This window comes from Heterocephalus glaber, unplaced genomic scaffold, assembly GCF_053883595.1.
Source record: "Heterocephalus glaber isolate CG9 unplaced genomic scaffold, H.glaber_assembly_v1.0 deba00001460, whole genome shotgun sequence".
Classification (NCBI taxonomy): domain Eukaryota; kingdom Metazoa; phylum Chordata; class Mammalia; order Rodentia; family Bathyergidae; genus Heterocephalus; species Heterocephalus glaber.
The window spans coordinates 2,150,440-2,177,156 of record NW_028258307.1 but is presented as its reverse complement, the minus strand read 5'-3'; the positions used below and the strand labels follow the sequence as shown (position 1 = coordinate 2,177,156).

At 49.1% G+C, this 26,717-nt stretch overlaps 2 long non-coding RNA genes across 4 annotated transcripts; both read right to left on the bottom strand.

The window, feature by feature from the left end:
* Window positions 1–2,456: 2,456 nt before the first annotated feature.
* Window positions 2,457–8,379, bottom strand: LOC101701833 (uncharacterized). Of its 2 annotated transcripts, XR_001183738.3 has the most exons (4): window positions 7,996–8,369; window positions 7,277–7,494; window positions 6,277–6,385; window positions 2,457–5,967 (listed from the first exon to the last, which is right to left on the bottom strand). It is a non-coding gene; the product is annotated as an uncharacterized LOC101701833 (long non-coding RNA). The 2 variants fall into 2 exon arrangements; XR_002396345.2 differs by having other exon boundaries at window positions 6,277–7,494; window positions 7,996–8,379.
* A 7-nt stretch (window positions 8,380–8,386) lies between these two features.
* On the bottom strand, window positions 8,387–22,534 carry LOC110350050 (uncharacterized). Of its 2 annotated transcripts, none has more exons than XR_002396346.2 (3): window positions 22,315–22,534; window positions 13,202–13,326; window positions 8,387–12,928 (listed from the first exon to the last, which is right to left on the bottom strand). It is a non-coding gene; the product is annotated as an uncharacterized LOC110350050 (long non-coding RNA). The 2 variants fall into 2 exon arrangements; XR_002396347.2 differs by having other exon boundaries at window positions 8,387–11,093.
* Window positions 22,535–26,717: the final 4,183 nt, after the last annotated feature.

The following is a 26,717-nucleotide window of genomic DNA, read 5'->3' as shown; positions in this document are numbered from 1 at the left end:
GTGTCCCATGGATTCAGTAGATGGTTGGGGTCCAGGGAGGAGAGGAGCAGAGTGGGGAGCCACGGAAGCTCTGGAGGCAGAAGCACCTGGGCTTCCTAGGGTGGAAAAATGCTACTGTAAAAATGGCTCCAGAGAAGAGTCTGGAGGCAGTGCGGGGTGGGGGGTGGGGGAACTTACACTTCCTGTTGGAAAAAAATGAAAAGTATTTACTTCAGCTGCGAAGAAGACATTTCCCTGAAAAAGGGGATCAGCCCTAAAGCAACCTCCCCAACACAGCCAGTGGTGGAACAGAGCAGATGACCTCAGGCCGACTACCAACTACCGGATGCAGGCCAGGGAGAAGGCAGAAAGAAGCCAGGCAAATTGTGCTGGTTCCACAGCTAGCAGCAAGGCCCAGGCTATGGGGTGCACAACTGGTTAATGAATAAAAATGCCAAAATTGGATATTAACAGCAATTAGTTTCTGTACAAGCACCGGGGAAAAGCGCTGCCGAAAACCCCATTGGACCTTAAACTGAAGCAATGTGAAATTAAACCTGTGTCTCAATTAAATGGGAATAAACATTGCCACTTCAGTCTGTGCAGGAGTGAGAGGGCTGGGGGAGGCCCCGTGAAGCCAGCTTCGGGGCCACGGCCAGGGTAGCAGCTTCCCATCCTGACCTGTGACCTCTCCGGGCCCTGCGGTACACCCGTGACCTTGAGCCAGGGCTGTGAAGGTTATTTCAGGGTACTGGTCTGCTACTCCCGTGCTGCACTTTGGGGACCCAACAAAGGAGGAAGCGGAAGAGATTCTCTTCTTTATAAAGGGACCGGTTCTGGTCAGAGGTTTGGGAGGACTGGGCCTTCAGCTGCTGCCTTCACCGCGGAGTGTGTGGTTTGCCGTCCGGACTGAAGATGTCTGTTATTTTAGTTTTTTTAGAGAGCGAGGTGGGAGTGGGGAAGGAGGGTATTTGGGGACGCTAGTTTCTGCCCCCAGGCCTGGGTCAGACGCCCGCGCCTGGGCCGAGTCACGCGGAGAATGGAGGACAGAGGAGACCGGGGTGTGCGGCAGCTGTAGAAGGGAGTGGGGGACGCTCGGAGGCGCCGTCTCCCCTAGGGCTTTCCTTCTGCCGGCGGGAGGTCAAGAAAGTGACCGCGAAGTGGCTTTTCCAGTGGGGTCCTCGCCCACCCCCACCCTTCGCAGTGTCCCCTTTCAGGCTTGACCCGAGGGCCCCTTTTTGTCACGTTCTGACCCCTCTCGGGGGAAGGTTTCCGGGGGGCGGGATGCGGGGATGGAGGTCGCAGGTCCCAGAAAGAGACCCGGGGAGGACTGGACGGGCGAGTGCGCGGCACCCAGGCCGAGGCCTGCCTCGGGAAGCGCTGGGGGCGGCGAGGGCGGACGTTTCCTTCTGCCCAGGCCTCCGGTGTGACTCGGCCCATTTTCCCCGAGCTGAGGATGAGCCCGCCCCAGCCGCCTCCCACCCTATCCTACCTCTAACGTAGGTCTCGCGGCAAAGGAGAACACGCGGGCGCCCCGGGCGCCGTCCCTCCTGCTGGTGGTCCCTGCGTCCCTCGCGCCTTAGGATTTTGGCTTTGGGTGCAAACCGGAACCGGACTGAACCGATCCCGCGTTTATGCGCACCAAGCCTCAGTCCACAGCCTTGGGAAATGTAGGTGACCCCAATCTCGGGGAAGGAGCCCTAAGTGTGCGTGATTCCGGAAAGAAAATCAAAATGGCGAAAAGGGGAGCAGAGTAGGGAAACCAGCGGCCGTTTATCTTCGCCTTGCTACGTGTGGATGTCTGGGTGCATGAAGGGGAAAAAGAGAGCCTCGTGCATGATGGAAAGCGGGTCCCCAGGCCGCCTGGGCGACAGCTTATGGCCCACACCTTCGCGGATCTGCACACTGCCACTCCGGACGCCTTGAAAACATGACACAAGCAGCAAAACCAAGTTGTATTGCCTGTTAGGTCTCAGTATTTTGCGCTATGTATGCTCAAGCAACAAACAGATTGCATTAGAATTGAAAATGACCTGCACCCCCACTTTCATTCTGAGAGCAAAAGTCCTTTGGGATGCTTCCCGGAGGTTTATTTGGGGGCTTCTGCTGGTGGCCCAGGCCCTCATTTCAGGGCATCGTTTACATTGCAAGACAAAAGAAGAATCAGAAAGTGAAAAGGTGAAGGTATTGAGAGTTGCTCACACTTCCTTTCCGACCTGGAACATTCTTTGCTCTCAGTAAAACCGGCTGCCCCACTCCCATCTGCTACCTAAATTTGGTGCTTCAAGATCTCAAGGCCTCCCCCAGAAGCCAGGGCCACACAAAGCCACATTGCATTGCCACCACCAAATCCATCTGAGGTCCTTCTTCTTTTTTTAGGTCTACCTTTGAAATGTCATTAAGTATTAAGTGTCTTTAAAAAATCAAATTGAGTAAGATTTGGCCAAAATAACCAACGAAAGAATTGTAGATGGGACTTAGAAGTGAAAAAAAATCTTTATTAGATATCATCATTCTCATTGCTATTGACATCCTCATCGGTGTGAATCAGCCGGCCAAGCCTCAACATACACTCACACACACCCAACTCCTCAGTCAGCCCATATTGACTCATGGGGTACCAAAGCCACCCACAGAGCCAGTGAGGAAGGGAGGCTCCATCTGTCCCAGGGAAAAAGCTTTGCAGCTGCCTCCAGAGGAAAAACTGTGTGCTAAGGTTGGAATGGGGGGTGGGCATTATGTAAGTTCAATAGTGGGAAAGAGAAAATTTCCCTGTGGAGACTGGATGGATGGGCTTTGTGTGTGTGTGTCTGTGCGTGCGCGCGTGTCCGGTTATCTTCCTGTCAATATGCACCATGGCTATGGCTCTATGGGAAAATGTGGGTATACACCTGCGCAGGGCTCACCTCTCCCCCAAATGTCAATTTCTCCAATTAAAGTTCCCAGCTGGGTCACAGAAGCCCCTCCCCCTTAGGTAACAAAATAACTTAGGCTTTAGCTTTGCCTCTGATAAAGGGCCAACTTCCCCTCCTCTCTGAAACAACATCTGGGTTGTCTGGGGCGGGGGAGAAGATTAGCAATTTTCCCTTTGGTAGAGTCTATCCAAAATGCTGGTCGAAGTTACCTTGAGAAACAGGTGGTCACACCACCACAGTGGGTGGTGTACCAGAACCCAGGGGCCTTCCCGCTGTACTTGGCCAGCAAACCAAGTCAATCCTGTCCTACGTTTTCTGAAGAACATATTCCTATGCCCCTTCACTTTAGCCTTAGGGTGCGATCTGGAAGGCTCAAATAGGGAGGTAGAAGAAAAGATGATGCTGAGAAAGAAACAACTTCAAAGAGCAGAATCCTCGGGCTCTTTGCATAATTATTACTGGGCATAAATAGGCCCTGAATTTAGAGGAATGGAAGCAGATCTGGTTGACCTGGGCTAATATTTCATTTGGTCAACGCAAAAAGGGCCTTGAAATTACACAATGGGTGGAGAGGGCCATTAAAGTTCCACACAGCAACATTATATAATGAGACCTGGTGGACACAGGCAAACGCTCTTATCACTGCACGCAGACCCGGCAAACCCACAGCATTCCCTGGAACAAGAGTTTATGTAAGTAACAGGTACAAAAATTCTCGCCTGCCAGGGCAGACAGGCCTTACCCATCGTGCCTGCTGGGGAAGCTCTCGGGGAGAAGCAGGTCAGGTTTCCACCTAAAAGGGTACTCACTTGGTGGGGGGCACCGGGAGATTGTACCCCAGGGCACATCAGTGAGGGGACAGCAATGTCTGAAGGAATTTCAGGGAGGATTACGGAGTAGGGACTCGCTAATGCAGGCATTTGTGGGTGAGGGGTTTGGGCATTAGAGGCTTCGGCCAGCTTTCTCCATGATTGTGGTGGGGGCAGGGGATGCACCCCCAGGAAAGAACAGCACCCTAGCCGCTCTCCTCATTCAGAAAGGGCAGAAGGCACCTACGATCAGGTGGGCTCTGGTGTCAAGGGACGCACATGCTGGAGCCAATGGCTGCTATCTCTTGGGACCACCCTTGCTAAGGCTTGGGTGAGAGCAGCTCTCCCTCCCTGTCCTAGTGCCAAGCTCACCTTCCGGGACTCAGGGGAAGCACAGCAGCCGCAGTTGCATGATGCACACTGCAGCCTTCTCTCTGCAGGGGCGAGTTTCTTAGGCCCAGAGAAGGTTCTGAAGGAACTTAGGTAGGGTGCGGCACACTTAGTCTCCGCCTGTCTGACTCCAAGCACTCCCTTAGGAGGGCAGAAAGGAAGAAGCTAAGATGTAATAACTGCACCATGAGGGGCACATAGCAGGCACTCAGGGAATACCTGCGATGGAAAGAGGCCAGGAGGGGTCTGACCCTGGGTGTCATTGAACACTAGTTTATTTACTGGACTAGACGGAGGCTTTGGAGAGAAGACCCTCAGTGAGCTTCTGCAGACACTCATTTAGGTCTTGATTACCATTATCAGGAATCAAATTAAACTCCTAGGTATCCGTTGTGGCCTTGCCTTGCCTGGACAGGCCTTGGCCATGCTGGAGGGGGGGTGGCTGAAGCAGGCTTCCTGAGTCTTGGCCTCCTTTGCCTGCCCTTCCCTTTACTGTGGGGATCTGCCCCTCCTCCATTTTCTCCACCTGGAAATTAATGAGTTCAGGTCTAGCAACATCCGCTGCAGCTTGGCCGTTCACTCTGGGCTGGGGCTGGGATGGGACTGCGACATGAGTTTACAGAACCAGCTGCTGCCCAGGGCTGTGATAGGAGCAAAGCCTGATTTGGGCAGCAGGGTCCTCAGGATGAGGGGAGCTTAACCCTTTCCATGCCCTGACAGCCTCTTTCAAAACAGCCTTTCCTCAGACCCCCATCTGTACAGTGCTGTCTTTCCTTCTGTTCACATTTTTAAAGGAATGCATCCCTCCTTTCAGCAGGCGTGGGTTACTGCGCCTCACCGCCTTTGCTCTGCAGCGCCTGGATATCTGCCTGAAGCTGCAGGAACAGCCGCAGGGAGGGCAGGAGGGAGGGCTCTTGGAGCCCTGGCTGGGCTTTCAGCCCTGATGCAGCTTCTGAAGCGGCCAGGAGCTTATTCCTTCTTGTCTGCAGAGCCCAGTGAGTTCCTCAGGATTGTCAGTTACCCAAGCTCTGCAGTCAAGGGTGACAAACAGCCCCCCTCGGCGTCCAAATGCTCACCCTACCCCCGCCCCAAACCTCAAGCAGAACGCAATCTACGCACAGCCCAGGCCCTGGGGCAGTCTGCCAGTCTCCTGAATGCCACATTTTTTTTTTTTTTAATCCAAAAGGCAAACTAAAGGCTAAATCCAGAACAAAAACATAGCCACGGAGGAAGTGGTCCATCCACGTCCTAGGCAGGGGAGCTCAGAGAGAAGCAGCACAGCGGCCCTTGGCAAAAGAGCCCCCCCCCCCCCGCCCCGCACTAGCACAAGTCTGTTTCGGTCACCGATCACTTCTGCCTCCCTCCGGGAGTCTCTTCGCATCTCCAAACCCTTCTCGTCTCGGGCCGCACACCTCCCCACCCCGAGGGCGAGGGCGAGGGCGAGGGCGAGGGCGCAGGTCCGGGTCTGGTGCGGGCCACAGGGCGGGCTAGCCCAGCCGGCTCCGCGGCTCCTTCCTTCCTCGGCGGGCCGCGCCGCGCGGACCCGAGGTGCTCAGCCAGCCCCATTCTTGGCATTCACCGCGTGCCTTAATTGTATGGACATTTAAATCAAGGTCCGCTGTGAACACGGAGAGAGAGGCCTTTCTCCTGAGGAAGGAAGGAGATGAAAGAAAGGGAGGGCGGGGAGAGGTGGAAGGAGCGAAAGGGAAAGAGCAATAAAAGCGGCGCGAGTGCGTGCGCGCCGACCGCGGAGGGTGGGGGCGGGGAGCGCCGGACCGCAGCCCCCCCCCCCCGCAGCTCCCCAGTCGCGCAGACAATGAGATAACGGCGACGTCTTCCGAAGGCTCTTTGTTCTCCCGCATCCAGGCCTTTTCCTGCAAAGCGGAGGGGTGGAGGGCAGGGGTGTGGGTGCCAGTGGGAGCCGGAGGGGCGCCTCCCCCGTGTTAATTACCCCAGCTCCCTTCGCCCTCTCCCCGCGCGACACCTCCTCTGCCTGCAGCTCTAGACAATGAAAAACCAACATCCACCCCACCTCTTCCCAGCGCTGCGAGCCTTGCCCACCCACTTCGGCTTGGATCGGGACCCTGAGGGAGGTCAGGAGGGAGAAGGGCAGAGCCGAGGAGCAGGATGGCAGCAGGGGGCCCGCAGCGGCTGCCGAGCAGGGCGCGGGCCGCCGCCTGTACCTGGATGGCCGGGTCCAAGCGCACCCCGGCCGGGCGTGCCGCAGGGGCGAGCTCTGGGTCCGGGCCGGGATCTGGGGAATTGGCCTCCCGGAACTCTCCGGATCCAGTCCTGTCGCTCAGGTCCCAAGTGGTAGAGAGAAAAAGGAAAAGAGGGAGAAAAAAAAAACCCCATAAGAGCGAGGCCCATCTGGCTCCTCGTCAGCTTTGTCAAGTCTTGCATACGCTAAAATGCTAATGACCTAGATAGCTCATGCAAAATGTAGCAGGGAGGGAGCGAGCGAGGGAGGTGGGAGGGAGGAAGAGAGAGATGAAGGGGGGCCGAGGGAGACGGAGCGGGAGGGAGAGGAAGAGGGAGGGGGAGGGGAGAGAGGCAGGGGGAGGGGAGAGAGGCGCCCCACAGTCTCCCACCCCACCCTTGCTGCCGGTGGGCTGTACGCGGCAAAAGGTGGGCGTAGATTTAAAAGGTCACCGGTATATAATGAGGCTGGACCCAGAGTCAAAAAGAGGGAGCAGAGGAGAGCCCCCAGAGCCAAAGGGACAATAAGACATTCTTTGAACCCCCCTTCGTCCTCTCCCTCCTCTACCTCCCCACTTTGTTTACACACAAATCCTGTCGCCTCGTTTTGCGCGGATATGGGCCTGTCAGTTTCTCCTGGACCCCCGGATTCTTATTCCTGGCAAGACGCATCCCCTCCTGGGTCGCCACCCTCCTCCAGCTGGCCCATCCCACTTCCCTCCACCTCGCCCACCCATCTCCTGAGCTCGGCAAGGCAGCATCCGGCTGCTTCTCTTTTTTTAAGCCTTCTGGTCCCCACTCCCCTGTCCCCTACCCGCATCTGAAGGCGAGGCAGGGGGACAGGAAAGCCGAGTTAGCGCCACCCGGATCTCCCTCGATTCATCTATTCCCGGAAAAAAACAAAACAACAAAAACCCCAACCCCATCCCTAAGCCTGGCCCTTAAAGCTATGTCAAAAAGATCAGTAAAATTCATCCTGAATACCCTGAGAGGTCTGCGCGCAGGGCGGGCGTCGCTGGGCAGCGGAGATCGCTCGTGTCCGTGTCCGGAGCCAGCGCTCCAGCGCGTTCCTTCTCTCCCGAGAGCCCACGCTGCTTTGTTCCGGCGTCCACCCAAGGTCTTCATCTATTTGTCCTCCTTTTTTAAGAGACTGTTTGCAGTTCGCAGCATCTCAGCCAGCCCCACCAAAGGCGGTAGATCTACTGGAATAAAAGGGATGGAGATAACATACATGCAGATGGACGAGGGAGGGATGCGGAGGCACAGAGCCCGCATCCAGGAAGCGGCGCTGGGGCCGAGCCCAAATCGCTTCGTAACCCGGGGAAGGCGAGCAGGCGCTGGTGGTCGCCCCACCTGGCAGGAGGAAATGATAACCAGGAGAAGGGGTATCATGGTGATGATCATGATTTAAAAAAAAAAATCCGAATCTCCCTGCTCTGGTGAACCAGAGCATGCGTGCAGCGGGAACTGGGGGAAGGATGTGAGCGCAGAAAGCAAAGGTTGTGGACGCAGCGCTCTCAGATGATAATAACGCGCAGCGAAGTTGCGGTGCAGCCTGGAAATCCAGCCCTGCGCGTGAACTCGCGTCGAGTGCGGATTGCAGGGGATGGGGGAGGAGGGCGAGGAGGAGGGCGGGGAGGGGGGTGAGCGAGGGAGGCAGAAAGGGACGGAGAATTTGGAGCCTTTTCCCCATGTACCCTTACCAAGCCCCGATCTCGTTCCTAGTCCTCGCTGGGTGAGGTCGATCTCCCTTTTTTAAAAGAAAATTATTATTCCTTTAACGGATTATTCGGCTGAGAGGAGCCACATCTGCTGACGGTTCCGAAACAAGAGGATTAGGACGTGGAGAGCCCAGCCCGCAGCCCCCACCCCCTCTGCACCAGCGCACGTCATTCCCGCGGCCCCCGGGCACCTCCCTCTCTCTCCTTGGCGAACAGGAGGGCTGTGCCAAGGAAAATGCGGATTTGGGGAAAGTGAGAAATGGGAGCGCTCGGAAGAGCGGGAAAGCCAAGGCCGGAGGTGGCGATTCGCACCCCCTCGCACGCGCTTCCGTTTATCAGCCTCCATCCCGCGAGCAGGGGGCACCTGGCCCGCGCGCGCCCCCACGCGCCGCATCCGCAGGGCTCGGCGCGCGCCAGCCGCCCCCTGCACGCCGCTCTGGCGGCCTCGGTCCCGGGCAGGGTCCTCCGGGCAGCTCGGAGCGTCAAGTCGACACCTGTCTCCATCGCCCCTCCTCGGTCCGCATCCCCTTCCTCCTCTGCCCCAGGGGCCGTGGCTCTCGCGCTACGGCGCACGGAGAAGGGGGTTCCCAGGCAGCCGCACGCGGCCTGCCCCTCGCCCCAGGGCGCAGCCGAGGTGGGTGCGGGTGGGTTTGGGGGGCTGCGGCAGATTTCGTTGACATCACTGCGGAGAGCGCTCGGCTGCTGGGACGCTGCGGCGACCCGAGCGCGTGGGCAGCCTCCCCCACCCGCCCCGGGCTGGCGTCTGGGCGGGACCGCGGCGGGGGCGGAGAGAAAGGTGTGGGGGGAGAGGCAGGCTCACCCCCCACGTCAAGGTGAACGTGAAGGAGAGCGGGCGCGCGTACCCGCGCCTCTGGCTGCGCGCCCCGCCCCTCCTCGCGCCCTCCCGCCCGCGCGCGCCCGCCGGGGCCAGATGGAAGTCGGAGATTAGAGGCGCAGAAGTGCGTCTCCCCGTCGGGCCACCAGTCCGCCGAGTTGCGGACACACTTCGGGGTGGCGCCTTTTGGGGTGGAGGTTGTGCGGGTGTTTGGGTGTCTTTTTCCGAGCGCTTTAGGGAAAGGACTCAATCTGCTCCAAAGAGCAAAAACCCAGAGACCAGCACCCCCTGACTCCCCCTCCAGGAAACCCCAGCACATGGGCGGAGAGGTCCTCGCGGTCCCTCCAAAGGGCCGGGCTGTTTAAGCATACACAGGGCCCATCTGCTTTCTCTACTCTACTCTGGCTTTTCTTTCTTTTTTTGATGACTTAAAATCCCAAGTGTTTCTTGGGCAGCTCTGGATTCAGGACAGAAAGAGATGCGAGAACAGGCCCTGGCAGCCCAAAGCGGCCCTCTAGAACTCGCGCATCCCGAGTGCGCGGCTGGAGGGTCGTGGCGGCTGCAGAGGCGCCGGCCAGGGGAATGGGCCCGACGGGCGGTGGCCCGGGCGCTGCCCTTCTCGCTTCGAGGCCACTTCAGCTCTACTCCTTTATTGGGTGTCTGCCCCAAGGAAGAATAGCGAGCTCAACACCTCTCGGTTTGCTTCAACACTGCACCGCTAGACCTCTTTCTAGCTTAGAAAATCAGCAGTTTTTGTAAATTTCATGAAGTGGAAAACTGTATGGGGCGGGAGTATAAAAGATCCGTGCACTAGATTTTTAATATAAGGCTGCAGCTAGTTGAAAAGAACCGTCTCTCTGGAGGAAAATTTAGCCATTCTAATAACGTTCCCCTTCGACTAAAATACTTCTCTGGTGGAAAAACTCTGTCGGTGATTGCTTGCCTCAAGACCGCCACCATTTTGGTCAGCGTTTTAGCTCCAGGACTGGTTTCCACTCACTGAGAATTCCTTCAGCAGGTAGTTTCGGACGCCCTGCTACCTGGAAGGACGGGGCTGTGACAGGAGTTTCCGTTGGTCTCCACTGAAGGACAGAGAGGGACGCAGAGGCTGTTGTGCTCTGCTCGGCTTCCCTGGCAGGCCTGGTTTTGTTCAGCTAGAAAACGGTCTCAACGCGGTCGGTCCCTCCAACGCCGTCCCTGCAATGCAGGATCCGCGCGCTCTCATCTTGCGGCATGGGGGGAGGGGAGCAGAGCGATGGTTTTGTAACAGGCACCGCAGGCCTGAGTGGGAACGCCTTAAATGATGAGCCCCGGGTTAAAAAAGAAAAGGGGAGAGGGGGGAAAAAGCAGCTGATGCTGAATTAATAGTTAGCGCATACCCCTGGGGCTTTCTCCAACCAGGGAGTCAGGAGTCCTTTCCCTTCCCCCAGCCCCAGATCTCCTGTCTGTTTTTAACCCGTCTGATCGGATGCTGCCGGGACGTTTGTGATGGCTTCTTAAAACCTAACCCCTTGGGCTTAAGAGTGTATGCTCCCGATCAAACTCACCCCAAATACTAACACGCTAAGAAATTACATTGTAAAACCTCCCCAAATCCGATTGACTGGGCTGTTTGGGGCCCATATGGCTGGACAGCTGTACTGCTCCACTAAAAAGACCATTGCCCCTCGGATGGGATAAAGCGGGCCTTCCCCAGAGAGCTCAGACATGACCTAAGTATTAGCTTAGCCTGGGGTGAAGACTGAGTTAAATCTCTGTTCTTGGAGGTTAAAATAAAGACAACAACAAAAATCAAAAGAGGTACCCTTCTGAATTCATCGTAAATTGCATGCCACCTGCTGGTCTGGCCAAAGGGAGGTAGGAAGACCACAAGCAAGACTTGAGTTAGGCAAGCCGAAGAGACAAGAGATGGGAAAGAAATACATTATTTGCCAGCGTACCATGTGTCGGTGACATTTGTGGCTCCCTGTTTAGAGAAGCAGGGCTCTGACCCTGGCCAACGCTCCAGTGTTAACGGTAAAGAATAGCCATCGGAGTCCAATTTCCATGGTGAGAAGATGAAACTGTGCTTTAAAAAGGAAAGCCTATTATGAAATGCAGTCGGATTTAATTTTTAATATGATGGCGGATCCTCTAACACATTCTTTGCTGGTGTTTGCATTCAGGAGAAGTGGTTCCTCCTGTGGCAGAAATCAAAATAACATTCTGCAGGTCGTCTAAGCGGCCTCCTTGTTCTAAAGGTGTCCTGAAATAGAATATTCTATCACCTTCCAGTTGCAAAATACAAAACTCCATTCGGAGTGAAATATTCAGGCAAATAAGAACCAGCCTTGTTCTTATCGGTGTGTACACGTACTTGCTTGCTCTCGAGGCCTTCACAAAAATGTTTTAAAATTAAGAGGGAGAGATAGAAATAATAGAGGTGGGGGTGGTGGTGGGTGGAGGGCTCCTGTATCAGTCAATCTGGACGGTGAAAATACTGGTCAGATACACTAGCTCTTTCGTCCAAAGTCAGTAACACTGTTTTAGAAAATTATTTCAATAGTGGAACTACCTCCTTTGAAAGCTTTATATGAATTCTGCAGACGCAGAAGTGTTTCTGTGAACCTCAGTTCGGTTCACATCTTTCGAAATAACTGCAGAGAGTGCTGCAGTGATTGTGTTTTTCCAAAAAATGAATCAGATGATTTGGGAGGTGTTACTTGGACTGCGTAGCTAAGGATGGAGTCAGGGCACAGCTCGGTCTCTCTCCCTGATTCCTCGTAAACAAGGGGAAGCAAGGCCCAGTGAGAGGAAAGCCTGGTTTCCAGGCACCATGGAGGTGGTCTGTAGCAAATTCAGAAGGAAAGTTAAGAGCAAACCTAGGTGTCTCTTCCTTTCTTGCTGTATATTTTTTTTCTCAGATCCTGTTTGAGCTTTAAAAGTTTTCTTCTGACTTTGGCAAATAAAAAAAATAGCCTAAGGTAACTTTATTTTTCACAATAATTTGTGACATATTTAAAAATAACTAGAGGAGTCCAAAGGTTCTTGACACATAGAAATAATAAAATTTTGAGGACATGGAAATGTTAATTACCCTGGTGTGATCGTTGGATATTGTATACATGTATTAGAGCATCATACTGTATCCCATAAATATATAAAATTTTTATGTGTCAAATAAAAATAAAAATATATACTGAAGGGAAAAAAGAAACAGAAAAAGAAATGGAAAAAAATGGCTTACCCTATTAAGTTCACCTGGAGTTTAGGTCGGATTGAATTTTGAAATTCAAATTTCTGTTTAAATTTCTCTAGTTGCAGCAGCATTTCAGAGTGTTATTAGGAAAACATACCCAGCTAGCCTACTGTGGGCTCAGGGGCTTAAGAAGAGAGCTGCAACAAAGTGTGGAGCCTTTGACCAAGTGAATTAAGTGCCACAATAAGTCCTGAAAATAATCGCATTCAAGCTAGTGCAGGGGTTTGGGGGAAGGACCCCGACCCTTAGCATCCTTTCTGTAGTCATTTTGGGAGAAGGATGAGGCACATGGCTAGGGTCTCTGATACTAATTCAGCTTATTGGGTGGCAGTTACCAAGTCAATTTGTTCTGCTTCTGTGTTATTTAATAAATTATTCATATTGTGCAAAAAAAGGAATCTTTAAAAAAAGCCAAAAGAAAAACAAACTGTGGCATGGTATAGGACACTTGTATGACCTTGGCCAAGGAAAGCCCTTTCCTTCTTGATTTGTACCTTCTTCTTTAACATGATTCAATTATTTCTAAAATCCTATTTCCATACGAAGAGTGATTCTGCTGTTTTTTTTTTTTTTTTAAAGAATCCACATGATCTTGAATCAGGAAGATACTGTCTCCCTTTACAAATCTATCTGGCAGATACTTCTCAAGGCCTGAAAAGTTAACCAGAGAACCTTAGTGGAACGTAGCGTTTGTGTGTATGTAAATGGCATTCATCTGGAAGTATGATCCTCTTTATTTTTTATTACTCTGTGGGTCAGGAACTGGTGCCTTTAGCAGGCGAAAAGCATCTTCCTGTTCCTCCTAGGATGCTGTAGCACAGCACAGCCGCTGCCTCCTGTGTCTACACATAAGCAGATTCAACCTGAGCAGATAGCAGATTTACAAGGCCCCCTCCCACCCTGACCTAGATTGCGGATGAAGGCTAATGATTCATTTGCAATGCTTATGATGGGCGTCCACTGCAGGCCTCCCCTCCCCCTCATGTTCTGAAAGCAACCCGGTACCTTTACCATCTGATATTACAGCAAGTAAATATTTCTGTTCACTTGCTACATAGGGCATGAGGCTATTTCCTAATGAATTATCTGCCCCGGGGAGAAGAGCTATAACTCACCAGTGCTTCAGGCAGTTTTTAGCATGTGTCAGATTGTGTTGGCATTGGAGAGCTGGGACTGCTTTTCAGTGCAGGTAAACTCTGATTTCCTTCTTGTCTGTGTGCAGTTATACAATTCAGCATACCTTTATGAAGAGAAGAGCCTTGTTTGTGTTTAGCACGTTCACGACAGGGCTGTAATTCGTATGTCTCACTGCTGGGTGGCCTGAACATGCATGACTGTCCCCTGCATGACTGCACCACTTCTGCCACCAGCGGTACAACCTGCCTGATGGGACAGTCATGCATGCACCACCAGTGGTTCAGGCTGACAGGAAAGTGTTAAAAGTCAGACAAGAGCAGGAAAACTGCTCATATACATACAGGAGGGGACTGGAAGGAGGATCTGAGGATTGTATTCATGTGCTAGATATTGTTTTAACACAAATTGGACAAGGCTTTCTTTGAAATTTATCTACAGGCAGCCACGAAGCAAGGTCAATTCTAAAATCAGCACATTACACTTGAAAAAATGGCCCTGCGTGATAACAAGATACCAATTGGTGTGTTCATTAAATATACAGATTTGAAGCGGAATTAGTAGAAATGACTGAAATGGAAATCTTGTCAATCATACGTGAGACAGCTGACAAGTTAGAGGGAAAAAAAATCCCTCAAATGTGATTCATATCTTGTAGGATTGTGTCTGAGGATGATTTAAATAAATTTGGACATTAGGTGGTGACAAGACGAAAATGAAAAATAGCATCCAATTGGGCAAAAAGACCGTACTAGGCCTTGGGGATTTAAAAAAAAATGTTTTTTGAAGGAACAGGGGGAAAGGGAGAAGGAGGGGGTCGTTTGGAGGATAGCTTGTTTGTAATGAATGAATGAATAGATGAAATCTAGAATATTTATTTCCCAGTAGCCAGTACTCAGGTGACATTTAGCTATTGTTCATAAAATAAAATCAGTGTCCCTTCTTCGTTCAGAGGCATCAAACAGATTATCTGCACATATAACACTGCTGGGGCGGGGGAGGATCACGGGCTGGAATACAGTGGGGAATGCGGGTTTCTTTCAATTTTGGATTTCAAAATGCAGTAAGTGGGCATTTCAACATGCTGTACAGAAAACAAAGAGGGCCACGGCTTGGCAGCCCTGAGCCAGCCATAGTGCTAGTTCTGGGTTTTTTTTTTTGTATGATCTACAATCTCCCAGCTGTGATGACCCCCTTGTACAAAGAGGTGGCTATTTTGCAGAGTGGTTAAATGACTTTATCAAGGCATACTGGAATTGGAATCCAGGTCTGACCAGCTCATTACAGCTCCAAGCTGCAGCTGTCTAGAAGGAACATGAATAACATTATTATATAACGTAAAGCTGATATAAAAAAAAAAGCAGTAGGCATTTGTCCTGCCGCATGTACCCAGTTGAAGCAAGCAGGGTGAGGCTGACAGCAGATGAAAAACACCACTTAAGATCATTTTTCCTGCTAAACTGTGTTGTACACTATGCAAATATGATTGCAAAAGTGGGACATTATCAACACTTTAATGCTAGTTATCTTTCAAAGATGATACTCAGAGTAATCAACATAAACTTAGTATACTGTATCCTAAATAATAAAAATGTTGGCTTGCATCATCCTGACATCCTTGGTACGACCCAGAAAGTGGATCGGAATGATATATAGTGATAATAACGTTCTGCATTTAAACAGCATCTTAACAACAGTCACAGTGTTTTGCCACCAGGGGTGGAGGGTTGGGGAAGGGTAGGGTTGTCAGCAAATAGAGAATTTAACAGCCGGTTTGGGGGCAGAGTGTCCGGGAAATTCTGGAGGTACAGGCTATAAATCAAGGTGAATAGACTTCTGCTTCTTTCTGGGTGAGCGCCCCAAAGCAGGGCTGAGAAGACAAGACACCCCTGCTTGGCAGAGATGCCCCCTGGTGTTTTGGTGTCCTGGCCTGACACCCCGAGCTGATACTATACAATGCAAAATGAAAGGATGGATTGAGTAAGTGATAGAAAAGATATGTGGAAATAAAAAATAATGAAGGATGGGGATTTTATTTTTATGGGGTTTGTTTGTCTGCTTAATATATATCTTTATTTTTATTTTTTATTTTTGGGTGCTGGGGATTGAACCCAGGACCTTGCACATGCTAAGCAGGCAATCTACCAGCGAGCTATGCCCCCAGTATATATTTTTACTTTATTGAGCAGCCCTAGGACAGGGTAAGATGGTATTTCACTAGGAATCCCTTACTAGTCATATACCAGCAACTATAGTATTACGGAGAGAGTCTCCGCTCTCATAAAGAAACCAGCGTGCCCCCAAATGGTGTGTGGTGTGGGGTCACCTAACAGGGAGGGAGAAGCCTGGGTCTTTGTTCTGGCTTTGCTACATTCCCTGTCCTTGGGCAGTCATTTTCCCTTGGGAGGTTCGATCCCCCCTCACTGATACATGGAGGCGGAGGTAGCTTTCCACTCTGTGGGCTCCAATCTTTTGCTTTGTTTTCTTCTCTGCTCCTCCTTTGTGAGTAGTGTCCTGATTCCTCATCAAATCTGCTCACAGGGCAGGATGATCTCCACTCTGCAAATGGCACCTCATGATGCTTGTTCTCTTAAGGAAATTTTGAAAAGGTCCAAACATCAGTGAGCCACATTTTGGGAACCCCTAGGTCAGTGAGTGATAGATGCTTGAGGGAGACAGAGGATGCCTTTCCTATGCTTCGGAAAAGGTGCTAGCTCTCGCGTGGCTCCTGTCTTCCTCCACCCAAGACAGTTTCCCTAGAGGACAACATGAACAGGCCTTGGAGCCAAGCCAGTTGCCAGCCGCATGCCAGCTCCAGCACCTACTTCCTTGGAGACTTTGGGAGTGTTTTCCATGTGCAGTATGGGGACAATGGTCATGCTGACAGCATAGGGGTATTGTTTACTTCAAGAACACCCAGGGAAAGCCAGTTTTGTGCTTCCACCCTTCTGCCTTCTCTCTAAAAGATGGGCCAGGATGAGCCCTGAGGACCACTGGTCCTCATTGCTCTCCTCCCCCAGAACAAAAGGAGGCAGGGGAGCCAGCAGGGGATGACGGTGCCATGTGCTGTTTGTTCACCACCTCTGTTGCCTCAGGATGAGCCGAAGGGGAACTGGGAAGGACCATGTCACAATGTACCCTGCAGGTGACCCAGGATCCGAACAGGCATTGTCAAACTAGCCCATGAGCACAGAAGGAAACAGGAAGTCAGGCAGCTATTGCTCCTCCTGGATTCCAGGGGAAGAGTTTTGAGTCCTGAGGGTTTCAGAGATGCCCACAAAAGTGGAGTTCCAAGACGTGGGGGGCACCGTCTGCTCAGCTGACCACCAGTCAGCACCCCCTTGTGTGTAGGGTGCTCAGAGAACTTAGAGCTGGCAATCAAATCCTGGAGGATTAATTAGGTCACAGAATTATTTATTGGGTGGCTAGAAATCAAAGACAAAGCAGCCATAGGACTGTGTGGGAAAATGGAACCTGGGCCAGATGAGGAGAGGCAGGATTTGATATTGGAGAGAACTTGTTCACTTGCTTTCTTACTCGGCTGTAGCCCAGTCCCAGTAGAACCCCAAAGATTACAGGTTCCTTAGAGAAGGAGAACAGTTATAACTGGCTTTCAGGCTTGTCAAGATGAAGTGACACAGTGGACAAAACACTTAACAGAGGGCCATGGCTTACAAGTGCTCAATAAATACTAAAGATATATTTATCTAAGATCGGGGAAGAGGAAGAAAAAGAAAAAGGAAGCCACAGCAAGACAAGACTTAGTGTAATTGGCTTTGCTGTTGATGAAAATCAAAGAATCGCCCCAGAGGGCCATGGTTTAGCAGAGGAGGTCAAAGGTAATCACATTTTCCGAGGATCTAAGGAACTGTCTTTGGGAAACCTGATCTACAATGTTAAAGTCTGTTTTCAAGGAAGTGACATAATATCTATTTTATCATTGACTCACTTCCGGCACAATTGATTAGTACAAACTATGACAAGCAGAGAAACCCAAGAAGTAGGCTGCAGATGTGGAGTTCTTTGGGGATGCCTGGCAGAGACAAGATGAAATTAAGGACTTGCTTGATGTGAGCGGACAATACAAACTGAGGAAGAGAAAGTTCCAATTTTCAACACCCCAAGGAAGAAAACCGAACAACCACCCTTAATAGCTTCTTGAATAACAGGATCTGAGACCCTTTCTGTCAATAAGAAACCCGAAAATCTCCTGAAATTGATACCTAAAAATTTTACAGAAGGTATAAGAACATTCTTTTGATTGCATAGTAGAGTTTGAAGGAAATAAGTAGAGCTTACCCAGAAATAAAATATAACTATCTGCTGTTTACAAGAAGTGTAGTGCATCAAAAATATGAAACAAAAAGGATGGGAGAAGTAATGACAGTTAAACACTAACCAAAAGAAAATTGGTGTTGCTTGTTAATGTCAGATAAAATAGTTTGGGAGGCAAAAAACATTACTTGTGATAAAAATGATCTGTACATAAAAAGCAATAGAAAAGGAGCTGAGTACAAGAACAATTCTAAACTTGTATACCATTAGAAACAGTTTCAAAATATAAAAATGAAAAAAATGGAACTTTAGGGTGAAAATGCCAAACTGGAAAATATTGATTTTAAAAATTGCACTTTGGGAGGCGGAGGCAGGAGGATCAGGAATTCAAGCCCAGCCTGGGCAGCTTAGTGACTTAGGAAACCCTGTCTCAGAAAAAAAAGCCCAAGGTTGTAGTTCAGTATGAAGGCCCTGGGTACCACAGAACCAAACCAAACCAAAACAATAAAGAAAAGGCAAAAAAGGAAAGGCTATGGAATAGTGGAACAATGTGATGGTCAAACTTGCTTTAACAGACAAGCTTGGAAAACCTCTTACCGAGAATTAGAAAAATCACATTTTTAAGTATTCTTGGAACATTTATAAAACTCAATTGTGTCCTCACTACAAAAGAAGCCTCAGCAAATTCTAAGATATGATGTCGTACATACTGTGTTCTTTAGTTGGAATTATCAGCGCCCCCCAAAACCACACACATTTCTCTCCGTGTATTTGCGAGGCAAAGCATTTTTAATAACCATTTTGTTCAAAAAGAAATAATGTCCTAAGTTATTAGTTAATTAAGGTGCAATGTATCAGCTGGCCATGATGGCACACACGACTGCAGTCCCAGCATTCTGGGAAGCCGAGGCGGGGGGACCATGTAACTGGGCACCCTAATGAATTAGCAGACCCTGTGTCTCACATAAGGGTAGGGATGTAGCTTGGTGGAAGGTTCTGGGTGTGATCCACATGACTGCCCTGCTCGTCCCAGTAAACCTCAAACCAAACCAAACCAAACAAGAAAACAGCTACGTATCATAACATTTCCACGCGGTTCTGGTGATACTCGGAGGAGCCCTGATAGCTTCCAGTACTGATGTTAGTACAGAAGACAAAGGTTAAAGAGCTAAGCGTCTGAGAGAAGAAGTTAAAAAGAAAGAAAAATAGGGTCAGAGTAAAGAGAGGAGGACGGCAAACAAAGATGAGAGGGGAAGGATGGTGGGTTGGGGCCGTGGGGCCGCCGGGCACAGGTCTGACTGTTTTCTTGATGAGGAAGAGCCTGCGGTGCTGCTAGTCTCCGTCTCACCCCTCAGCAAACCACGGTCTCCCTGAAGGGCCTGGCCAAGGAGTCATATTCGCAGGGCGGGGGCCGCGGTGCCTTTGCCTACACAGCCTTGGCCTGCGTGTGAGTGCTCGGCAATCTTGTCCAATGACCTTTCTTCTGTCCTACTCACCTATTTCTACATTTTGCTAGATTGTCAAGTTTTCTGTCTGTCTTTCTTTCTGTACCAGGGATCGAACTCGGTCCTTGTGCTTTCAAGGCAGGCTGCGGAACCACTGAACTAAATAACCGGCTCTCCTCTTTCTTTCTTTCTTTCTTTCTTTCTTTCTTTCTTTCTTTCTTTCTTTCTTTCTTTCTTCCTTCCTTCCTTCCTTCCTTCCTTCCCTCCCTCCCTCCCTTCTCTCTCTCTCTCTTTCTTTCTTTCTTGTACTGGGGATTAAACCCAGGGCCTTTACACTGAGCTATGTGCCCAGCCCTTTTGTGTGTGTCTGTGTATTCTTTTTCAGTTTTTCCTTTTATAAAGTGATTTTATTCAATTGATTTGGATACACTATAGGTTAAGTAGTATTTTCTGAAGATGATAATTATGGATTTTAAAGCTCTACAAAACATTAGTAGCTTCAAAAGTGTTAGGGATACTCCCCAACAACGGCATGATAAAATAATTCAACTGTGTAGAAATATAGAGGTCTAGGACTAGGTGGAAACTTGGAAATTATTTAGCCTTATATCCTCATTTTTTGAGAAAAACCAGACTCAAAGATTAAGTGATTTGTCCAAGCTTATATCTAATAGTAATAAAGCTAGAAACCAAACCAATTTTTCCTAAGACTAAAATTTTATTAATGATATTTCAACTGGCTGTCAACTTAAAGTCTAGATTTTTCTCTATTGCTTCAGGCTATCGTGACATGGAAGAGTGATTAGACACTATAGAAATCATTATTTTTAATTATGAGACAGGGTCTCACTTAGTTCCCCATATGAGACTTGAACTTGCAACCCTCCTGCCACAGCCTCCCAGAGCATTGGGATTACAGCTGTGTGCCACTTCCAGCTCAGATTGTCATCTTTGAGGCCAAAACTTTCTCACTTTTTTGTAAGCCAAGGCCTTGTGTAAAGTAGTCAGCTAATATCCAGTGTCTGGAGTGGACCTGAGTTTGTAGATGGAGCTGTAGGAAGAGGCAGGGAGAGGAGGGGGAGGAAGAATGTGAACATGATTTCTGACTCTGCCACTCTTGGGAGCCCGGGAGTCATTCATGACACCTGACTGATGACCTTTGACCAAAGAGGAGCTTTCCTGATGGGTGAGCTATGATGTGTGATAAACAAGCAAACAAACAAACATTTCCTAACCCTCTGGGAAAGAAACACCTTCCCTCACCCCTTGGTGGATGGAAAGACATCTCCATTTCTGAGTCCTGTTTGTGGTAGCAAAGATGAGGAATGTCTTATTTTTTAAAATTTTGTATTTTTTATTTTTGGTACCGGGGATTGAACTCGGGTCTTTGTGCTTGCGAGGCAGGCGGTGGAACCACTGAGCTAAATCCCCAGCCCAGGGGTTGTCTGTTTTAGAGTTGAATTTAGACCTGGGTTTAAGTTCCCAACTCCTTTTCTTTCTTTTTGTGATAAAACATATACAGCATAAAACGAACCATTTAAAATTGTACAACTCAGTAGCATCAAATATGTTCACAATATGATGCAATCACTTCCATTATCCATTTCCTGAACTTTTTGATCCCAAATAGAAACTCTGCCCCTACTCCTTTTATTTTTGGTACCAGGGATCGAACTCAGGACCTTGCACTTGCAAGGCAGTGTGGTGCCACTGAGCTAAATCCCCAGCCCAACCCCCATTACTTTTAAGTGCCTTCGTGGTCAAGGTACTGGTGGTTATTTCATCGATTAGTGGAGTAATCGTATTATCTGCTGAACAGAGTATTGTCAGAACTCAACGACGTCATGCAGCAAAGCTGCTTAGTACAGTGCCTGACACTAGGCTCTGTCGTCTGTGTACTCAATGTACCATATTATGGGATGGAGCAGAGGAAAGACAACCCACACCACTTAGAGCCGGGGGCATGGGGGGGGCGTGTTGGATAGGTTCCTTCTCAGCTCAAAATGATTTGAACTAGAGATTACAGGGTGTGTGGTGTGGGACAGTATTGAAGGGGTTTGACCAGAGCCACGGCTGTTGGCAAATAGCCTTTCCAGTTCGAAGAACATTGCTTTCGCCACCAGCACTACATCAGGCATGTGTGGGAAAGCAAGACTGAGACTCAAGGAAGTAGGCACTACTTTAGATCAAACAGTTAGGAGTAAAGATGGCTTCAGAAGCCAAACTTCTGAAGCACGTTGCATACATCTTAATGAGACAAAACCCCCCAAAATAGGAAAGAAACCCCAGAGACCCTGAAGGCCCTTGTACTGTCTAATTGAGCCAAGATCCTGACTACATGCATGCAATCCAGAATGGTGTAGATAATTACTTTTCATGGGGGAGAGAACCTTCTCTTCTATTTTAGAGGCAAAATCATGCTGGTGGGGGGATCATAGAAAATAACTCTTTGAAAATCATGATTCTTAGGGAAACTAGGACTTTTTAAAGACTCAAAATAGCTTGTGCTTTTTAACCTTACCCAGCCTCAGCCTGCTGATGCATCAGATGTGGGGAGCAGTGCTGCAGGAAGCTGCAGTGAGCCCTGAGATAAAGAACATCCTAGTGACTTGCTCTGTGTCTGGCATAGGGATGGCGTTCAGCAGATATTTGTTCCAAGAAAACAGGGATGCTATTGATGGAGCCCTCTCTCTGACCCCAGCCATGGCCCACTCAACTGTGCCGGGGAGATTTGCAGGTGCCACATACACTTTGCAATGTGACCTGGAGAACGACCTCTCAGGGGGACTGGAGCAATTTATGGCAAGCATGCGCTGCTGTTTTACTCTGCACCCCTGGTTGCAGTCAGTTCGTGCTGGCTTCCCATGTTTACCAGAGACATCAAGATTCGTCCTGGTGACATTCACACCGCAGCTGCAGGTTTCAGTCTCATGCCCAGGGACACAGGTCGCATGGGATAGAGGCAGACACCATCCACCCATGTAGAGCAATGGGAAGAATCTTGTCCCAGGAGCCAGGGTGCTGGTTCTAGACCTGGCCACATACTAGCTCCATAAACCCAGGGATCACTGAGCTCTCTGTAATCTCACCTCTTTGAACCTCAGATCTTTTCCTGTGAAACAGGGGGCTTGTAATACATGACTTCTCTGGCCCCCTTCAGCTGTAATATACCACGTCCCATTTACTTATTCCCTTTATTTATTGCACTCACAGCTTTGCAATATTGCTCCTGAGTGAAAATGCTAGTGCCCATACATGTGTTCAGTCACACACACACACACACACACACACACACACACACACCCAGACCCAGCATCTACACTTGGGAAAATAGCACGCACACCGGAGGCCCCAGTGAATAGCGATTTACTCACCACTTCAGAGTGACATAGCCCAGCAGCCTCTGGACTACCTCCTCATCCTCCTGTGACTCGGTGCTTCTGCTGCCAGATGAGACAGAAATGGTGCAATCTGATCCCCACCCCCTAGAGCCTCTGCTTTCGGCGGCTGCTGCAGCCGCCCCTGCCTTTCTACCATGGATGCTGCATCCGCTCAGGAACGCTGAGCACAGCACATTTCTGAGCTTTGGGAGGCAGGCGGGATTGCTGCAGAGGGAAATGGGTTTCCATTCTTGACACGGCTAGTTCCACCCACTGAGTGTTTGTGTTGGGGGGAAATTGTCTTTGAAATCTTGCCACCTGCCAAGGGATGGATTTGAGAAACCTGAGCATTTGCCAAGAGCAGACCCTCTTTGTGCAAACATATTTAATCATCTAGGATTGTGAGCTTGCCTCCTGCTTCAGACCTATCTGCTAAGGTGACATTTGTTAAGTGTTTGTTGATGGCGAGGGTGACAGGATCTTTAAAGCATCTGAGGGCAGATGCCTGGCTTTTTCCTTCAAAAGTGATGTTTCTGTGGGCTTAACAGTTTTCAGGGCAACATGGTTCAGCCTGTTGGGATAAACTGTGCTTCGTGGCACTGCTGGCTTTCCCAGCATAATCTGTTGGGAATAGAACAGGGCAGAGCCTAAGACTCATTTGCTATGGGGGTGGAGTTTGCTTTTTAATTTCCACAGATGTCACCCTGAATCACTCACTCAGCTTTGGGGTGCCAGTTGCATTGCTGACCAGTCTTCATTTCCACATTGTCTTATAGCTGATGGTCTCTGGGCAGTTTTTTGCCATCCTGAGTTTCAGTTTTCTCAGCTGTGAAATAATACCACTGGCAGGGTGACTGTGAAGAATCATTTAGATGTCTTCTGACAATGATCTGCACATCTTTTTGAGTATGTTTCCCATCCATCAAACTTTGCACCATGCATGCATATTTATATGTTTGTAAGTTATATGTTGCAGTATTCGATAAGCTAGTATCTCAAGTCACAATATATGCTTAGGATAAGGTTCATTGTTATTATTATTATTTTTTGCTACCGGGGATCGAACTCAGGACCTTTTGTTTGCCAGGCAGGCATGGTGCCACTGAGCTAAATCCCCAGCCCAGGGTAAGATTCATTATTAATGATGCTAAATAATATCTCAAGCAATCATGATAATTCCAAAATATTTGCCCAACTTTGTGTTGGGGCCAAATGGATCCTCATTATTTTGGTCTGGAAATGTGGGTACAAAGAGTGGATGTGTAAGTTCTGCCTTCTCTTGTTGCTGTGTTATTACTATAATATCCTCTTCCATTCAGGATTTCCTTGCAGGAAACCTGTAGGTGCAGCATTCCCTTTGTGGGCTTTAGTTTAATTAAAACAAGATTGCATTCTCTGGAACTGCATGAACGTGGAACGCTTGCCTTTCCCCCAGGAGGCTGTGTTTCCTGTCATGGCACACAAGGACCAAAACATCATTTTGTCAACTCTTGTATTAAACATTCACAAAGCTTCATTTATTCCTGATATTTAAGATAATCTAGAGGCTCTGATATTTTTCTTTCCTGTCCTTCAATGGGTGGTAAGTTCATCGACATAAGTGCGCCTTGTAAACTATCAAGTTAACCTAAGCATGGGTGCTGATTTGGAGAATTTGCTCACCTGAAGGTCAAAGAAAATCTGAACACTTGAAAAACAGGATCCACCTCAGGGTGGTCATAAGAACAGGCCCAGTACTGTGCAAGCGCAAGGACCTGAGTTCAATCCCTGGTACCAAAAAAAAAAAGAATAGGCTCGGTTATTCCTCATTTGTGAGTGGAGTCCCAGGCAAGGTCGGTCGGTGGGTAGCATGGTCACACCTAGACTTTGTGGACTCCAGCAACGTCCCTGCATGACTGTTAGGAACATTTTGAGCGTAGATTCCAATTCCTCACTCTCTGAATTGAAGACCCAAGAAGAAGAAGAAGCCTGCCGTGGGCTTGGAGCTGGGTAACACGTGCTCCTCTTCTATCTTATTATTCGTCCTGAAGCCAACTCTACCCTAGAAAGAATCAACTGACCAAGATCGTGAAGACTGCTTTCTGGGTAGCAGTTTTTCTCACCTGCTCTGGAAGCGATCCAGGAAGCAATCCAAATGACACTCAGGGACATAGCTGGGTTGTAGAGAATGGTACAGATCCTAAATGGGAAGAATGAAACATGCTTTGGGATTGCAGCTTCAGAAGGGACATCGAGTGACAGAGATCAAAACTACCAGGACAGTTCTAGCAGTTAGAATACACAGAAACCCTCTGGATGCTGAAAACTTCAGTTCTTCCACAGCAGTGAGGCTTAGGGCTCTCATGTGACACACGTGGGGTCCGGTGATTGGGTGCTGAGCCAGAAAAGATGAGCCTGTGGCTTATGATCAGGTGACTTTGGGAGAAAGATGAAATAGTCACATGTTATGACTTCAGCCACATTTCCCAGGCAAACCTGTGTAGCTCACCCTGGCTGACGCACATAGAATGGGTCAGAGATGCTAAGTCCCTGTGCCCTGCAGATTTCCCCAGGCAGGGAGAAACCCAAGGACCCAGGCTTTCTCCTGAACAGAACAAGAGTCCTTGGATATCTCTTTGGCAGTTTTCCGGGTGTTTCTCTCTGGGACAAATTTGGTTTCAGGGAGAATAATAGAATAGAAGAAGCTAAAGGAACATGCGCTATCCAGTTCCAAGTGGAGGCCTATAATGCTAAGAAATCATTTTAAACATTTATTCAGTGAAAAATAAAGAACAGGTAGGTCCTTTTTTCTTAGCATGTTCTCTTAGGGAAGCAAAATCATGTCACAGTGCCCAGTTTCCCTGGCTGTGAAGTGTGACCATGTTACTGGACTCCTGTCCATGGAACAAAGCCACTTCTAGGTGTGATATTGGAGATATTGGTGCCATCTGTCCTTTTCCTTTCATGACACAATCCCAGACATGACAATGACTCAGCTCCAGACATGGAGATAATGATGAGTCTCTAAGTGCTGGGGTCCCTGAATGACCCTGAGGAGTAAGGCTGCTGCCCCTGCCCCACCCCAAACTGCACAACTTCAGTGGGTGCTGTGGTGGGCTGCCTGGATCCCCCTGCAGTTCTGAGCTCTTCATTCTCCTAACTGCTGGGAGCAGGGCTGCTGATGGCTTGCATTTGAGTTCTTTAGGAATTGTTCTCCTTCCCCTTCCCCTAGAGACACCACCACCAATAATTAGTTAATAATAGTTAATGTGCTTTTAAAAGGACATTGGAGCTCCCTGTTACGCAATTTCCATTGCAAGTGCAATGAGCTTTTGTTCAGATGTTGCTCAGAAAGTACCTCTCAGCAAATCTCTCCATGCAGGTCTCCTTAATAGTCCATCATCTCCTGGAGAATCCAGGCCATGTGCCACTCATATTGTGACTGCTACATGAACATGAGGGGAAAAAACCTTATTCATTTCATTAAGTCTCGGCAGGGTTGTGCTTGTTTGTTACAGTAGCTCCATGGAATAGTGAGAAACAAACCAGCCTGAGATTCAGGAGATCTGAATCCTAGTTCTGCTTCTTCTAGGGATTCAGTTTTTAGACTTTGAACTTCACTCCTCTTGGCCTTTATCTTAGCTGTAAAATGAAAATGTCAGACTAGATCCTTTTCAAGGCCTCATCCAACTTTAATAATCTGTTGTTATCTTTGTTCTAAAAACTATCTCTTCATGAAGATATAGTGATATCTGGTGGCAGTCGTATTAGTTGAAAATTTCCACCCAGGCAAAAGATTTGGAATGTGACCCTACACACTGACCTCTCTTTTGCTTCTCCTCATCCCACCTCTTTCCCTTCTGCCCCCACCACCTGTCTTCTGTCTCTCTCAGATGCATTGCATCTGGCAGCCAGAGAGGAGGTCCGGAAAACCTCAGTTTGAGCTCAGCTGCTGCTGTATGCCTCCAGCTGAAATTCCATCTGGAGCTGATGCTGTGGGCCAACTCCTCCTGTGAAAGCCGTCTTTTCCATTGCAGCTCTCGGCCTTGCACCCCAGGGGTGGCTTGGGCAGAATCGGCCACTGAAGACAAACATTGTATGTTTTCTTTCCCAAGTTGGACCTCTTTGGAATCAAAATGCCCTTGATGCCTGTGTCCAGGAAAATGATGCTGTGCTTGGCACTGCCACCAGCTAGAAGGACCCAGCCCTGCCCTCATGGCACTTATGTATGAGCTTAGCTAGGCATTGTCACTTGAATTGCTGAATTATGGTTAGTGTTTACTTAACGTTGCTTTGCAGTTTATATGCATATGTTTGTTTTTCTATTATCTCAATCCATCCTGAAAGTAACTCAGCAAGTCTGGTATTCTTATTATTCTCATTGTACAGATACAGGAAGAGAAGTTATGATGGCTCTC